The following is a 16,673-nucleotide window of genomic DNA, read 5'->3' on the forward strand; positions in this document are numbered from 1 at the left end:
AGGGTGAAAAACGTGTGGATTCCTGGGGAACCTCTCTGTAAGCAAATAACAGATGGGGCAAATATTTGTCCCACTCCCTCTTAAACTGGTCTGCAAATCCCCGTAGCATGGACTTGATTGTAGAGTTTAACCTCTCAACCACACCATTAGTCTGGTGATGGTAGGGGGTGGTCTTCAGGTGCTTCACCTCACACTACTTCCACAGACAAGCCAGCAGGTCTGACATGAAACTGGCACCTCTGTCAGAAAGTATTTCTTTTGGGAAACCTACCCTGCTGAAATTCACTAACAAAGCATTTGCCACCTTTTCTGCCTCAATGGACGACAAAACCACTGCCTCAAGGTATCTTGTAGCACAATCTACTACCACTAGGATATGCTTTTTCCCCTGTGGAACTTGGGGTACTCAGAGGCCCCACAATATCCATAGCTACCCTCTGAAATGGCTTCTCAATTACAGGCAAAGGCATCAAAGGAGCTCTCACCTTGTCTCCTGCCTTGCCTAACTTTTGGAACTGCTCACAGGTCCTGCAGTACCCTGTTACATCTCTGGAAATTCCAGGCCAATAGAAGTTCTGCATAATGCATCTCTTTGTATGTTTTATGCCCATATGAAAATGCCTTATATCAAGAAAGTGTCCCAAACATGAAACCAAATCCAATCAACCAAGGTTTATTTAGTGCTTTTGTCAGTTTGTATCACAAGACTTCTTCAGCATAAAACATACAAGCATGGAAAAAAACACAAATTTCAAAGGCATTAATTGGCTACATGACCAGATCTCCACCAATAAAACATAATTTAAAATTATTCAATCAGTCTCCTAGTAACAAAATAAAGTGCTAAACATTGTGAATGCAGCCTTAAAAAAATTGCTATACTGCAAGTGTCATTCAGCCCAGGTGAAATCTGGGAATTCAACCTTATCTGCCAAAGAAGTTTTCTAAACTCAACCATATCCACCCAGGGCCCTCCTTGAATATCTTTTTTAACCCCTTCTAAAACAAAAAAACTAAAAGTATGCGTAGAGTACTTTTCCCCATGTTTGTAAAGGGCATTGATACTGTTTTTATTTTTCATGTCCATAATATATTCGTAGATTCTCTCTTTAAATCTACGTGTAGTTTTCCTTATATAAAATCCAGGGCACTGGGAGCAATTTTCCTAGGAAGTATCTGTATCTAATAGCCAAAGAAGTATACAAACTACATCTACCATCATTAATATGCAGCCTGAGAATGTTTCCAGGACAGCTGGAATCCATGGTAACACTTCTTCTCATGTACCTGCTAGTGACAACAGGGGTAGGAACCCCTATGATGTTAATGCTTGGTTAAATAGAGAGTTTATTTTCAGTACTAACTCTATTAATGAAGTTTGTACATTCAATGAGTTGCTGCAAATATTTGAATCTAAGTTGCTTAAATGTAGAAAGCTTCAGTTAAAAAATATGTACTTCCTCAAATGTATTAAATCACAGATTGTACCTATAGGACTGAGGTCCTGGAAGTTTCCTAATGGGTTAATACCTGACTCTGCCCTGCACCGTGAACATATTGCTTTGTTCAACAACCAGGGTTGTGAACTAATGGAAATTTTGGTTAAGCACAACTCACCATCTCTCTCCCTTATTCAATTGATGTGAGTTAACAGAGACAGACAATAAATTACATGATGATCTGCTGTTTGAGAGCTCTGTGTTAAACTATAATGATATATTCAATAAAGTGGACAGAATTGCAGGGGATATTAAAAAAACAGAAGGAAAATATGTTCAACAGAGATAAGAAAGCCTATTATGATGGCTTAGCCTATCCCAAACCACTTTCCTTTGGTTAGACCCGCCCTTCTAGGACAGAAAGCTATATAGAGGTTACCGCACAGGAGGAGGTTACAAATACCAATGCATCTGGGAACCGCGCCCCTTTAGCGCGAGACCAGATGAGAAGGTCCGAAAGGATCTGAAATCAGGGCCGTGTTGTTAAATGCAGGCCGCAATAGGGCTAGAGAATGTTGGGGAAAGATTATTACATGAATCAGCAGTCGAGGAGGTACTTCAACCAGAGACAGTAGCTGCTGATGGAGGCTTAGTCGCTGAGAATGGTTTTTCTGACTACATCACAGATGACATCGAATACCCTTCATGTATCTACAATTTCAAAGATGACTTTTGTTTATATAACTTTCTACCTTACAAACTGAATGCAGAAGCAGCAGAATTGTTTAGCCAAGGCTTTAATTTTGTGCCTAATTTTCATTCAAGAATTACCAACTTCATTGTTGATTTAAATTTGTATGTCAGGCATTTAAACATGAAATTATTTTTTAACAATTATGTTGATGGTGGAGTTAATAATGTTATTAAGAAAAAAAGTACTTTTAATCCTCCCACACAAAACTGCCTTATTATGTTTGAAAAAATGTGTGAGTTTGATTTTAGGGCAATATTTAGTAATAGGGAGATAAAGTATGTTGAAAATCTTACATATGAAGAAAGGGAAATCCTGTTAAACTTTTGTAAGGATAAATCTCTTACAGTTATGAAACCTGACAAGGGTGATGGGGTAGTTGTCAAGTCCAAGAAGGAATATATTAACAGAATGAATGTGTTTTTATTGGCTGGGACTATGTATGAAGAAGTTTCTTTGAACATGGTTAATGTTTCCTACCGTAAGATAAATTTGGCCCTCAAAGACATGGAGGACCAGGAGCAATTAGACTATGACATCATGGACTATTTGAATACCCGGTACCCTGTTGTAACAAGTATTTTTGGTATCCCAGAGATACATAAAAACAAACATGACCCTCCGATGAGATCAATTGTAAGCACTAGAGAGTCTAAGACACATTCACTTTGTAAATATATAGATATAAAGTTAAAAAATGCTCTTCAGAACGAATAATACATTTGCATTGATTCCTGGCATTTTTCTAAAAGCATTCAATGAGCTTAAATACTATTTTTCTTACTGTGGACATGGTCAACCTAGTTAACATGATACCCCACACCCTAGGGTTGGAATGGTTTGAAGAGTTCTTATTTGACTCCAAGTTATTTTCAAATGAGGAGGTGGGAGTTATGGTTCATTTTATGGATATAATTTTACAAAATAATTTTGTATATTTCGAGAGACAGTATTTCTTGCAAAAGACTGGTGTAGCCATGGGGACGGTTTGTGCCCCCATATTTGCTAATATCATTATGCTAATGTGGGAAAGGAAGTATTTACTCTCTTCCCCTTTCAGGAGTAATTGGAGACTATATCTAAAATATCTTGATGATTTAATTTTTGTGTGGGTGGGGGATGAACCTAGTATTCAACAATTTTTGACGTATATTAACGAGACTACTACTTTTTTGAAGTTCATACACATATACAATTTCAACAAGATTAACTATTTAGATGTTGAAATTTGCAAAAATTTGGAGAGTAAACAACATATAAACAACATATACAGGAAGCCCACTTATTGCAATAGTCTGCTGCATTATGATCGCTGTCACCCTAACCATGTTAAGAAGGGTGTTGTTAAAGGGCAATTTGTCTGAATATCATGAATGATTACCAGAGACTTGGATTTTTTTGCCCAGTGTTCCATTCTCAGCAATATGTTTATTTCAAGGGGGTATCCAGGTCTCTTAATAGAAAAGGTAAAAGATGAAATAGTTACTAAGAGGAATGGAGGGTTATTTATAGGCACAAGGTACATTTTATTTCGAAAATAATGGACTTTTAAAATCTAATGCTACAAATAACTATCAGTGATCCTTTACTACTAAGTTTTCCATAGATTCTTACATGATCCAGGGCATTTTAAATAGGAACTGGCAATTGCTTCAAGTACATGATGGATTAATAGAAAAATTTGGATACAAGCCCAATATTGTATACAAGATAGGGTGTACCATTAAAAATATGTTAGAATGGAAAGAGGAGAGCTCATTAAGTAAAGGGAGGATAGGTACGAAAAAATGTGGTTTTGGTACACAATGTTGTTATATTTTAAACAAAGAATATGTTAAAATTAATTCTTGTACCATACAACCTAATGGGCTTTTCAATTGTAACTCTATTGGGGTTATATATGCCGCCATTTGCTCCCATTGCCCTGGATTTTATATAGGGAAAACTACACATAGATTTAAAAAGAGAATCTATGGACATATTAGGGACATGAAAAATAAAAACAGTAACAATGCCCTTTACAAATATGGGGAAAAGTACCCTACACATACTTTTAGTTTTTTTTTTTTTGTTTTAGAAAGGGTTAAAAAAGATATTCAAGCAGGGCCTTGGGTGGATATGGTTGAGTTTAGAGAACTTCTTTGGCAGATAAGGTTGAATTCCCAGATTTCACCTGGGCTGAATCTATTTTTTTAAGGCTGCATTCACATTGTGTTTTGCACTTTATTTTGTTACTAGGAGACTAATTGATTGAATAATTTTAAATTATGTTTTATTGGTGGAGATCTGGTCATGTGGCCAATTAATGTCTTTTAAATTTGTGGTTTTTGTATGCTTGTATATTTTATTCTGAAGAAGTCTTGTGATGCAAGCTGACGAAAGTGCTAAATAAACCTTGGTTGATTGGATTTGGTTTTATGTCTGGGACACTTTCTTGATACAAGGCATTTTTTTGTTTGAGTTTATTTGTTATTTGGTTCTGAGTTATGCCCATATGACCTGCAAAGGGAATATCATAGGCTATGGCTATAAGTGCCAGATGGTAGGCTCTAGGCACTACCAACTGCTATACCCTCTCACATTCTAGCACTCCCTTAGGGTTCCACTGTCTATACAGTAACCCTTGCTCCCAGTATATAGATTCCCCTTCCCTTGAGAAACAGGTGCCTCACTAGCTACCTGCCTCAGGCCTTGCAATGTAGGGTCTGAGAGCTGAGCCTGTCTCAACTCTCTCTTTGTAACCCTTCTCAGCTCCCCTTTCACAGGAAGCCTGGCATCCTCTGACAGCGGTGCCTCACTGTCAGCCTGGGTACTACTACTCACCTCTACCTTTGCAGTCACTCTGTCCAAGGGAACATCAGTACTCACAAGCAGCTGTGGCTTAACTTCAGTCTCACTGCTACAGCGTAGCTTCCTCCCTGAAGTAACCACTTCATCAGTCCTGGCTGCAAGTATCCGGTCTGTCTTGGTCTCCCCCAGGCTACCAGACCCACATGCTTGTCTCAAAGCCTGACTACAAGTAACTGCATTAACATATAGTACTGCCTCATCAAAATTCTTCCCTATTAGGACATCTGCAGGACAGTAGTTTGGTACCCTTGTTGTCCCAAGACAACCTACTACTGGCATTTTGTATTTCCCACTTACTGGCTTTCGCACATTTTTTCCCCACCTTGCCTACATGGACATCTGTATGCCACATGGCCCCACTGGTTGCATTCAAAACATTTAACCCTAGATCCTGGACATGTACCTGGACTAGTGGCTTCCCCTGCTACTGGCAGATTCTGTTGTGGCAGTCTGGGCTCCCCACCATGTGTTCCTTTAGACCCATGAGCAGTACTGGGAGTCCCTTTCCTCTGCAGGGATGCCCTGCATGCTAGGTATAGGTGTCCCTTCTTCCCCAACTCATCTGAAGTAGCACATTGTCTATCAGCTAACCAAATCCTCATGTCCTCAGACAAAGTGCTAAGGGCTTGTTCCTTCACCAAAAGGTCTGTCAGCCCTTCAAAAGTGGTGACCTGACTTCCACTCACCCATCTATGAAAATAAGCGCTCAGTTCAGCAACGTATTTACACACACTTTCATCTGCCTTGCATTTATGCTCACAAAACTTTTTCCTATAAGATTCAGGTGTTAGCTTGAAGAATTCTAACAAGCAATTCTTAACAGCAGTATAATTAAAACAGTCAATGTCAGATATTTTGGACAAAGCAGTTATAGCTTTACCATGGAGTAAGGCAGTCAGGAACCGTACCCAGAGCTTTTGGTCAGCATCATACTGTTTACATACCCTCGCAAACATATGAATGAAACTATCAAAATTATCCCCCTCTGTAAACTGTGGAAGAAATTTACTGACCTTTTTTGCTTCTGGGGTCCAGTTACTCCCTTCCCCCTTACCTCCATGACTCTGGCAAAGAGTCAGCATCTCCTTTTCATGCTGCCTCTGCCTGCCCTTCTCCTCAGCTTCCAGGCATAGCAGTTTCTCATTCTCATCTGCCTGTAGACATCTCAGTCTCTCTGCTGCTTCTGTTTCCAAATGCCTGGCCTCCAACTCAAGTCTCTTTAACTCCAGATGGATTTTTAAGTCCTCTGCAGAAAGGTTGAGCTGTCCATTCTCTGAGTATTGTACATCTCCATGGCCAGTTTGATCATCCTCCTGGTTGCTGTTTTCTGATGCAGCTGTGACCAAAGCTGCAATCATGTCTACCTTAGTCAGGTTTCCATGCACCAGTCCCCTAGCCTGGCACATCACAGCCAACTGGCTGCATGTCAGCTTTCCGTACTTCTCTGCTGACATGCTTGCCTGCTCTCCATGACTAACTAAGCTAACAAAAGAAATAAAACAATTGTGATATGAACTCTGAGTATTCACTGCATGGTTGATTTAGAGTACAAACACTTTCAGAGATCACTGTACACAAGCTACAGGAATTCACACTCACCAGTCCACTACAAGCCAATTAGTATTTGCCAACCAATTAATATGTGGTGTGGATATCCCACCACTGCCAAACAATTAATATGTGACACCCATGCACTGGCCCAGCAATCAAGGTGCCTCAGTCCTCACCACCAACACCAGTGAGAGGCATTCACATTGGGAAGGATAACAAATACACACACAGTAAAATACAATTTCCCTTAAGAGCACACAGAGATCACAGTCAGTCTGGGGCTGGTTTATCCCTTTCTCTCCAGATCTCCAATAAGACTCCCCACTGGCACAGCTATAGGGTTCAGATCTCAGCCTAGTGATCAAGCTAAAACCTCTACCACCCTATCTGTCCAACTAGTGTTTTGTGTCCCTGCCCATGTAGCTGACACACATACACACATACACACACACACACACACACACACACACACACACACACACACACACACACACACACACACACACACACACACACACACACACACACACACACACACACACACACACACACACACACACTTTAGTATATGAGTTATATACGAACACACAGACACTCCTGGGGAAGGCTGGCACAGGTCCAGGCTATAAGGTAGTAATCACTGCCACCAACCACTAATATCAGCTATTAATAAGGCCCTTATCAAAGGGTGTCCAATTATTAATGTGCAATATTATTATCCAACTGGTAAGTGTGACTGAACAGGAATGCTCATTTGGGGTGGCTTGGACAGCATCACTATATACATGCAATGTACTCTAGAACTTAAATTATCTCTACATAAAACAGCCACAACTGAAAGGTTTAAAAATATTTAATGATAAATAATAATAACACAAAACAATACTTCTTACTACACAGTGCTAGTCAAGAGTTCAGAGATCACAGGAAAATGCTTAAAATAATACAGTAGAATAGTTCTGGCATCAGTACAGAAAAAAAAAGCAAATAGGCTAATCTTCCTATTTGCTAGCTATATCTAAGAGGAAACACAGTTCTAAAATAAACTTACATATAAAGCAAAGCAGTGCTGGTGATGTTGGATGTTCTGAAGACAAGTGCCAAATGCCCTGAGTCTCCCTGTCCTTAAATTGATAACACAGTACTACTGACTCATTTCAGATTACATTATTTCTCTCTGGTTCCCAGGCTAACAGAAACCCAGAGTGTAACAGCCCTTTTCATTTTGCACCTGGTCAGGAAGCTACAGAAATAAAAGACATTATACATGCAAATTCTAGCAATGAACTCTGGTCCCAAAACAATAGCAAGAATTCCTTCATCCAGACATCTCAGCTCCGAGTTTGAGATCAAAGAATTATACAATGCTTGACTTATCATCTTTCCTCCAGCAGAGTGCAATGTGGTTACATTTTTGAAGTTCAACATTTAGCAAAGTGAACAAGCTTGTAGCTTACATTAATTTTATTTATTTATTTATTTATTTATTTATTTATTTATTTATTTATTTTACATTTGTTAACTGGGATGGTCCGACTGGATACATGTCCATTTTCAGCGGAGTCCCAGGGAGAAAAGCTCCAAATTACATATCAAATTACAAATACTAGGAACATTACACTTAGATTATAGGCATTACAAAAATACATAGTCCAATAATTGAGGTTACAGACATACAAGCTGATTGCAGACATAGTAAATACAACCATCCATGAGGCCTGAGGCATACATTTCAATTCAAGTAATTGGTATTGATAACATATTACCTTAGGTTTAAGATATTTTATTTACACAAACAATACCTTGAGTAGCTATCATGAAGGATCTCCCTGGTTATATGAAGAGGGATGGATGGGCAAGGACATTTATTAAAAGTGAGGTGGAGGGATGTGTGGGGTACTAGTCAGGGTTGGTACAGGGACATATCCAGTGTGATCTGAGGTGGCTTTTAAGTTTGTATTTAAATATCCTTGGTGAAGACTCTAGGGTAAGGTCAGCTGGTAGTGAGTTCCAGTTTTTACCGACAGAGTTGGGAAAGAGGGAGTCACCTGCAGCATGGTTGGATTTGATCATAAGTACTAGGAGTTTGGTGGATGAGCGGAGTGTTCGACTGTTGCTGTAGGGGCAGATTATGTTTCTTAGGGCTGGAGCAGTGTCCGGATGGTGGAGCATTTTATGGGCAACTTTAAGCTGGTTGAGCTGTAGGAGGTGGGGTAGTTCCAGCCAGCCCAGGAGATTCAGGTTCTGGCAGTGGTGGGTACGGTAGGGTGTGCCAGTTGCAAATTTAGCAATGTGGTTGTAACATGATGGCAATTTATTAAGATTGGTTTTGCTCAGGTGGGAGAAGAGAGGGGAGGCATAAAGAAGGGTAAATAGAAGATGGGAGCGGGTGATTGCAATTCTAGCCTGCGGGGTGAGGAATGATTTGATCCTATAGAGACTACCGAATTTTTTATTGATAGTTTTTATAGTTTGATTGATGTGAGCATCAAACCTGAGGTTGTTGTCGATCGTGACACCCAACAGTTTAGTTTGGGTTACTGGGGAGATGATGGTACCATTATTAACTGTTATGTTGAACAGTGGTAAGATGGTCCTATTCGTTGGGGTGAAGAGAAGTAACTTAGTTTTGTTGGGATTTAGTATTAGACATTGGTTTAATAGCCATTTTTCAACCTTGTTGAAGGTGCTTTGGGTTATTGTGGTAAGATTTGCTGGGGTGGTGGCAGAGCAGATCTAGGTCAAGTTGTCTGCATACTGAATGCAGGTAATCTCTGGAATGACTGTGCTAAGTTAATTTATAAAGATGGAGAAAAGAAGGGGACCTAGTATTGAGCCCTGGGGGACTCCAAGTCTGATGGAGAGGTGTGAGGAGAGTTTACCCTGCCACAGTACTGCCTGTTGCCTGCCTTGTAGGTAGGAATCAAACTATTGGAGGGCCTGTTTGTTTAAGTTGTAGGCCTCCAAGCTGTTCATTAGCATTTTGTGATCCACCATGTCAAAGGCCTTGGATAGGTCTTGGAAGAGAGCAGAGGTCAGTTTGTTATTGTTACGGTTGTGGTTTATAGTGTTTGAGAAAGAGAGGAAGGCTGTTGTGGTGCTGTGATTGGGCCTAAAGCCATGTTGCGAGTTGGATAGTAGTTTGTTCTGTGTGAGATATTTCATGAGTTGAATATGAACACACTTCTCCAGGATCTTAGCAAGTGGTGACAAAATAGCTATGGGCCTGTAGCTAGACAGTTCAGTGGAACTGCCCCACTTGTGAAAAGGTATGACATGTGAGATTTCCATATGTCGGTGATAATGGCTTCTGATATGGTTCGGTTGATAAGGACAGAGATGGGGTATGCAAATGTATCTGCAGCCTTTTGTAAGTGGTCAGCTGGAAGGAGGTCTGCAGCCAGGGTGATGGGACTTAGTTTCTTAAGTAGGGTCTTAATGAGTTGAGTGAAGACTGGTTGGAGACTGAAGGGTGTTATGGCTTTGGAATTGGTTATGTTTGGATTAGAACCAGTGGGTGTGAGTTGGTTTGCTAAAGTCTGGATGGTTTCAGTTGAATTAGTTGTCAAAGGAGTTGGCAATATCTTCTGTGGGTTTTTGATTAGTGGCAGATGGGTTTGGGGTGGTGGTTTGTCCTGGGTGGAGGAGTCGGTTCATTCCTGTCCAGAATTTCTGAGGTTTAGATTTGTTTACTTGTTGTAGGTGGTAGTAGTAGTTCTTTTTATCAATAGTTATAGATTTTTCACATCATTTCTTAGTTGTCTAAATAAGAGTTGGTCAGGTTGGGTTTTAGTTGTCCGGTAGGTGGCCCATGCTTTATTTCTTAATGCAATTTTGGTCCTAGTATCTTTAGTGAGCCAAGGTGCAGCATTGACCTTGGTTCTACTAGTCCGACTAGGGGCATGAAGGTCAAGAATAGCCAGGAATTTGGCGTTGAAGTAAGTGACAGCTTCATATATGGGGAGGTTTTTTTAGGGCAGACCAGTTGCATGCCTTTAGTTCATTGTTAAAGTTTTGGAGATCAAAGTTTTTGTTACTTCTTATAGTTCTATAGGTGGGTTGGTGACAGTCGTTAATCTTAAGCTTGAGTATATATGTGAGGCAGTGATCACCTAGATCATCTGGTAAGGTGCCTGCCATATAGAAATGTGGGGAGTTTTTGATGAGTATCCAATCCAGGGTACTGGCTTTGTTTTGTGATTTACTTAGCCTAGTGGGTAAAGTTATGGTTTGGGTAAATCCATGGAGGTTTACATGGGTTGTTGGGGAGTGAGAGGAACAGGCATTCCAGTCAATGTTGAAGTCCCTGAGGATTATGGTTTCCTGTGGCTGGTTGTTATTGAGCCAGGTTAGGAACTCCTCAAGGGTGTCTGTGTTCTTCCCCAGGGGAATGTAGACACAGACAATGTTTATGCTTTTTTGGTTGTTAATATGTAGCTTTGTGTTAATAATTTTGGTGTTATTGAATAGTGGGGGTTGTAGGGTGTCTATGATGACAGATAAGGTGGACTTATAGAGTATTGCTACCCCTCTGCCCTTTTTTTGGGTACGATCAAGTCTATGCATGTTGTATCTAGGCAGCAGGACTTCATTGTCCTTAGTGGCAGGTTTTAGCCATGTTTCTGTGAGGCAGAGTATATCAGGTGAATATACTGCCAGGAGGGCATGTAGGTGCTGGATTTTGTTATTAATGCTCCTGATGTTTAGGTGGCAGGCCAGCAAGGAGTCTGGGGTTCTATGTGAGGGGTCTATATTGGTCATGGAATTGGTGGAGAGATTAGGGGCAGTAGTAGCAGTTGGACCAGGGTTTGGGTGGATGTCACCATCCATGGAGAGGTTGTTTTTTATCCTAGTTATGAGTTTCCAGATCCTGAGTAGAGTACAGTAATAGTACCTTGATTTTGGGCGGATGTATTTAGGCCTGATAGGGACATAATTGGGTGGGGTTGGTGAGTTAAGAATATGGGAAGGGAGAAGTTGAGGGATATTGTGTGTAAGTGAAGGAGTGAGGTTCGGAATCTAGGGTAGTGAAAGCCAAGGTATCATGTGTTCTCATAGGAGGAGAGTAGATATGGGATGAGGAGCAGGGATGGCAGAAAGGTTAGCAATAAAAGTGTGGAGATAGACATAGTAGTTAAGTTGAGATTTGGCACTAGTATGGGAGTAGTGGAGGGGAGGGGGACTAGTCGTGGCAGGTGGGGTTGGTTGAGGTTGTAGTATTGGCTGCTGCTGATTGGTTGTAGAGGAGGTGGGTGTGGCAAGGGCAAGCAGAGCGGTGCTTAACCAGTTTTCCAATTTGCCAGTGATTGGAGGTTGCAAGGTAGGTGTACTATTACTTCCAATAGGCCTTTTAGGCAAGTTTTAAGTTTTAAATTTGCTTTAATTTACTGTTTTGCAGGAGGGTTAGCTAAGAGGTAGTCACTAGATGAACTTAAAACACTAGCGACTGAGGGATTTTTATTTTTATGGTTAAGGTTAGCTATATTGCAGCAGTTTTCTAATGGAGCTTTTTGAGGGTATTTCCAGTGCTGGACCCAGTTACAGTTCGCTTAAAAAACATTCATTAAGAGTTAGGGTTATTACCCTTATAGCTTTTCAGTGCAGGGTTGGGAGGTCTGCATTCTGCATGTTTCTCTACACGTACTGTTAAGTTCCTTATACTTAGGGAGCCTGTTAGAAGCTGTTACCAGGGGAGTGACCTTTGGGGATAGAGTTGTAAAATTTACCAGCAGGCAGCAGTGTTTCAAGTACACAGTTTCCATTCCTGTAAATAATTAGCGTCCCCTTGTATATATATTCACATCTCAGTAGACAGTTCTAACGTTAAAACATATTGCCATACAGCATGCACACCTATATATCTACAAATACGTTCTACCACAACTTGTAATTTGTTAATAGGAATTATATGCAGACTGTAGGTATTCCAGGTTTCAGTGTGCTATGCTGCGACCTTTGAACCGTAATTATCCAGTGTAATCTCATATAACAGCATGGTGGTTTAAATAGTAGAGTACAATTCAAACACTGTTGTTATCTTTTCACTGGTCTGTATATTTACAAATGACAGAATTATCCACAAAATTCTATCTGGCTAGGCTGGCAGCCTTCACATATCTTCACAGTGATACAGCCTGGTGAGTTGTGCATCAGTCTCACAATGGAGTTGCCTATGACTATTTATTTATTTATTTATTTGCAGTTGGTTTACCAGGATAGTCCATTGGGCCAAGATGAACCCGTTTTCAATGGAGTCCTGGGGAGAAAAGCTCCATTAACAAGGTTATATAGTTATACAAATATAATAAAAGATTAGCAATCAAGTTATCAATACAATACAATTACACTGTTAGAGCAATCATGTTATCAATACAATACAATTATTGTGTGGATGTTAACTATATGTTTTTTTGAACTGAGACACTGTGACTCTTACATCCATGCTTTAAGGCAGTTGCTACCTGTGTTGTGTGTTTTTAGATTGCTTAGTGCACTTTTTTCTTACATTACATTTACAAAGCCTTTGTGGTTTTGGTAGTTTTTTTTTTTCAAAAAACTTTTTATTGAATTATTAATATATGCATATTTACAATACAACAAGAACACAATAACCAGAATGAACATTGGATATAAGAGCATGGGAGTTCAAGTATAAATGCAAGACTAAAACAATGTAAATGCAAGAACTCCAAGCAGGACAATATAACATAACTATATACAAAGTATGAATATGTTAAACCAGAGACAACAAAGTATATAAGCCTGTATATAAAAGAGTATGCATGTAAATGTAAGTGAGAGAGAGCTAGGTTAATAAAACTATAAAAATGACAGAGATTATTAAACACTATCCAAGATATATAATACCTTTTCCAAGACTTTATTGTTAAGAGCTAACTTCTTTGGACTCTTCACCAGTAATTTCTGAGCTGAAATATAAGAGTAGGCTAAGGTTCTAAAGTTATTCCAATTTAGTTTGGTGCAGTCTAACCAATTTTTAGTAATATAAAACTTAATGAGTGAACAAATATAAACTAACACATGTGTATCAAATTTTGATAGATAAATAATAGGAATATGAACAATCGCTAATTCCCAGGATAGTGTGGATTTTTGGTATCCCATTTTTTGTAATCTGATTTTAAGGGAGGTCCAAAGTTTATGTGAGTGCTGACAGGACCACAAAATATGTAAGAGATCAGCATTAAAAGAAGAACAGCAAGAACATGAGGAGGGAATTCTGGAGTCAAACTTGTTAAGTTTGGAAGGAGTATGATATGCATTATTAAATATCATTAACTGGGTATAAAAAAGCTTCTTGAATGGGGAATAGTTTAAAGTATCCTTGATGGCTGAAAGTTTCTGAGTTAAAGACAAATGGACATTCTGTTTATCCCAATAATCAGAAAATAGACAAGTATTATTATGTATTATCTGATTAACCAGATTATAACATTTAGATAACATCTTCTGTGGTAATGTTAGAGCTTGTATAACAGTGGTAAGATTTGTAAAATCATTTATACTTACTTTAATGTGAGCAAATTTTACAATGATGCTATCTCTCAATTGACGTAGTATAGTAATGTAATTAATATTTGCTTTCAGCTTTATGCGTAGGTTAGTGAGAGATAAATCGTTATATTGTAGCAAGTCCCACACAGTGAAACTTTGAATAAGTGGAAATTTAGAAAGATTAAAAGGTACATTATTAAACTGGATATTAGGATTTAAGTGTAAAGGTTGTGTTATTTTAAAAATGCTATCCAGATTAATGAGTTTTATTAATTCTTGAAAATAATTGATCTTTTGTTTTAAGGGTTTGGAAATTTTCAGAATGTTAGCAGCTTCCTTAGATAGGAAAGGAAGAGCAATCGGGTTAATATTTTTACTTGAAATGTATTGATGCCATAATTTGGTCCAAATGGGGTACTGCCTATACCTATCAGTTTTCAAGTTCACAATGGTGAGTAGTTTGTTAGCTGAAATAATTAAATAATGCATGTAAAAGTTCGGAAGACCTAGACCTCCTTTATTTTTAGGACACATTAATTTAAGATATGATATTCTGACTGACTTAGGAGACCAGATAAATCTAGCTAATTCCTTATTGACTTTTGCAAAGAAAGATTTAGGAATAATCTGGTCTATGGCATTAAACTGAAATAGGAGTCTAGGGAGTATATTCATTTTGACTATCGCTGCTTTGGATAAGAGTGATAAATTAAGTAATTCCCATCTATGTAAATCTAAACCTATTAATGACCATACTCTGTGAATATTATTTTGAAATGTAGAAAGACCATTATGCTCAATTTGAGTACCTAGGTATTTAATTGCATATGTGAAAAAAAAAGGGGAATCTGAAAATATGTGAGGTTTATGGGCAGATGGATTTATAGGAAAGATGAAAGTTTTATGAGAATTCACCTGATAATCAGAGGCCTGTGAAAATTTATTAATAATATTGATTATTTTCACAAGGTCTGTACTAGGTGTTTGAAGGTATATCACCAAGTCATCCGCAAATGCAGAAAAGGGCACGTCAGTATTTAAAATGTTGGGAATCTTGTGAAAAGTGTTTTGTGTTATATATAATAACATTGGCTCTAAGTATAGGTTAAAAAGAAAAGGAGATAATGGGCAATGGAATTCTTATTCAAGAGAAGGTTGTTGTTAAATGTCCATCTATTTTGTGTATATATGTGTGGCCTCGTTATATCAAAGCTAATCTTAAGTGATATCTTTGAATGATCAGATAAAAATCTAGGCTCCATGAAGTATTCAATTTTTTGATGCATAAGAAAAACAGAAACAAGAAAAAAATCTAGCCTTGACCATGCATTATAACATTTAGAATAATATGTATATCTATCTTTCCTGTCAGTATGTACATTGAGGGTAATGGGATCTATAAGGTTGAGGTCTAACATTAATTCTTCTAGGGCAATAGATGCTTGGTGATTATATGAAATTGATCTACTAGTACGATCAGTATCGGGATTAATAACGGCATTCCAATCCCCACCCATAATAATATAATGATCCTTGAAAGATGAAAGAATATTACATATCTGAATAAAGAAAATATGTTGGTGGTCACAAGGACTATATAAATTAAAAAACAAGAGTGGTTTATCAATGTTAGAAAAATAAGAAGAGAAATACCACCATCTACCATCTGCGTCATAATTTATGTTTGTAATATTACCTAGGAAATTGTTTTTGACTAAAATTGCCACACCTCTTGAATTAGAGCAATCCCCAGCTGCAATTATCATTTTAACCCATTTCTTATTGTTTTCTTTTTTCCAGTCATCTCTATGCATGTGTGTTTCCTGCAGAAAACAAATACTGGCCTGAGATTTGAACACTAAATGAAACAGTAGTGATCTCTTAGTTTTGTTCTGTAACCCTCTAACATTCCAAGAATCAATATATAAAGACATTACATTAGTTGATTTAAGTCTATGTATCTACTTAAGTGTTTATTCAGTAAAATCTTAAATACTTTACTTAGTAAAATCCTAAAAAAATAGAAAATATTGAACCTAGTCTCACTGTATAAATTATATTGTATGTTACTGCCTCTCAAAAGTTCCAAAATCGAAACCAGTTCCCTCCATACTAACCCGGTGCCTACCCACCCGTCTACAACAAAAGAAGGAACATATGAATCATCACAAATAATAAAGTTAACTTTAGTTAACATATTAGATATCATAACTGAAATAGTTCTATAAAGAGTCCTGAAAAGTACTATTATATCTATAAACATAACTATACATATATACAAAAACATGGAAAGCAAAATGTCCGTCATAGTAAAACCTCACCACACCAACTCTCCTTCTCACTGTAGTGTTTAAAATAAAATTAAATGTATTGACAAGTTTGTGGTATCCGCTAGATGTAATGTGTATATGATAGGTGTTGATAGGGATATGAACCTATTTGTGACTCTGGGATATTAGACTCAACTTTTATTAGTACCCATTTATCACCTGTTTATGTAGCTGTCATACTACATATATAAATATAAATGACGACTGTTTATATGACTTAAGAAGTGTTTAAGAAAG

Source organism: Protopterus annectens, chromosome 17.part0 (genome assembly GCF_019279795.1).
Source record: "Protopterus annectens isolate FY-2018-M chromosome 17.part0, PAN1.0, whole genome shotgun sequence".
Lineage (NCBI taxonomy): Eukaryota > Metazoa > Chordata > Ceratodontiformes > Protopteridae > Protopterus > Protopterus annectens.